We start from the raw sequence: 2,116 nt of genomic DNA, 5'->3' as shown, positions 1-2,116 counted from the left end.
TTGTTTCCTCTGGATAGAAGGCCTTGTATCAAAGAACAATTTCAAGATACATTTTTAATATCTTGCATTTCTCAAAGAGGGAATAGAGTTTCAAGCTAATATGTTCTTAAAAGACTTACAGCCAAGGTCTAATGCCTGACTGTATATTACAGCCAAAAGACATGTCTTTTAGAAATTCTTCCATGCTTTACTTTATTCAGCAAAAATTATTTTGTAAGTTTCAAAGGCAGTGAAATTTGGGAAGAACTACACGTGGGAGAATATTAAAAGATATGTTATTACAAAAACTTTTTCTCCTCCATTTTAGATAATATTTTGCTGCTCTAAATTAAGGCAGCATTCATCATTGCATTGAAAAATTCCATCTTCTGAAACTACCATAAAAATGCTAAACTTTTTCAACAGCAACAGCTGGGATGATGTATAACAGTAAGATGACCATAGAAGGCAAAGAAGAGTAGCCAGAACTAAAATATTACATCCGATGGGGCAAACTGAAGCACATGTTCTATAAAACATATTTGCTGAAAATATAAAGAGACCCTGAATAAAGATAGCAGAAAAAAAAATATCTGTAGAGTGAATTAGGGACTGTAAATATATCAACAATATGTTATTTTTGTAATAGCTTAGTTTAAACAATGTACTTCATACATAGTAGCAATAACAGAGATACAGAGACATTTACTCACATAAGATTTTGAGGAAATATTTTTTTCTTAGAAAATTGTACAAAGTCATTCAGGGAAGATTAATGCATTTACAGAAGTTAATACAATAATACTAAACACAAAATAAACTTATATATTAAATTGTCTGATTAAAATATAAGAATGTAATGCACTTTTGACATTGTGAGAGATCAATTTCCAAAAAGGGATATGTGTAGTGCCTGAATATGTCAAGGCTTATACTTAAACCTTCTTATCACTGACTTCATACTGTTTGCCAGTACTAGCTAGGTGATGTCCTATCTTTAATGAACATTTACAGATAAATAACACATTTATACCTTTAGATTATATTCACTTGTCAATTATATTCTTATATATCCAAGTAACTACTAGAGATCCCCACTTCAATATCTGAAAGGCAGATCAACTTAATCCATTCATGATAAAGCTTGAGCATTTCTAGTGTTTCACACCTCAATGAAAGATATAGCTTTATCCTGTTACAGAAGCCCATAACGTGTCATCCTGGATGCTTCCCCCTTTAATCCTGGTATCTATGTCATAACATATCGATTGTCAATTATCAGTATTCAAATTAAAGTCATTCTTCCATGTGCACAATGAGCCTCATTCTTTCTAGCCTGCACATAGCAACTGATCCAGGACTTGTCCCCTTTCTTACTCAGATCAGTTCTTTTTTTTCCTATCACAATCATCATCAGCATGGCAGGCAATCTTAATTTCTACTTTTAAGCAAGCAAACAAACCTTGATATCATTCCTAGTACTGCACATTACATAAATCCTTTCACAGTAAAATTCCTTGAAAGAGTTGTCTGTTTGTGAAGGGCTCAATATCTTTCCTCTTGTACTCTCCTGAACCCATTTCAATGGCTTTGTCCTTCCATTTCCCTGCAACTGCTCTCTCAACACCTTCGTGGTCTTCCGCATTGCTAAATACAGTGGCCATTCCCCAGGCTTCATCATACTCAGCAGCAGCAGCATTTGAAAGAGATAACCACATATCGTGCTTCTGGAAACACTGCCCTCACTTGGTTTCCATGGCAGATGCTTGCTTTGCTTTTCTCCTATCTCTTGAACCACTTCTTTTAGTGTTCTTGACTGAATTCTCCTTTTGGCATGATTATTAATGTTGTGCTGGTTTGAACACTATTTTTTTTTTTAATTTGGATACAAAGCTCCATAGGTGACTTTATCCAGTTATATGGTCTTTAAGATTATCAATATGCTGATATTCGCAAAGTTCTATCTCTGAACTAACTCTGTCCTCTGAACTCCAGACTCAAGCATCTGATGGTCTTCCCACAATGCGGATACCTTACAGACACCTCAATCCTGCTCAAGAAAGTCCCCTGAGACTACTGAACATGATCATTCTCTTAATTATATGCTTTAATACAGCCATGTTTCTTATCCTATATT

The sequence above is a fragment of the Propithecus coquereli genome, unplaced genomic scaffold (assembly GCF_000956105.1).
Source record: "Propithecus coquereli isolate 6110/MARCELLA unplaced genomic scaffold, Pcoq_1.0 Scaffold387, whole genome shotgun sequence".
Classification (NCBI taxonomy): domain Eukaryota; kingdom Metazoa; phylum Chordata; class Mammalia; order Primates; family Indriidae; genus Propithecus; species Propithecus coquereli.
The sequence above is the reverse complement of the archived record's forward strand: the minus strand, read 5'-3'. Positions refer to the sequence as shown.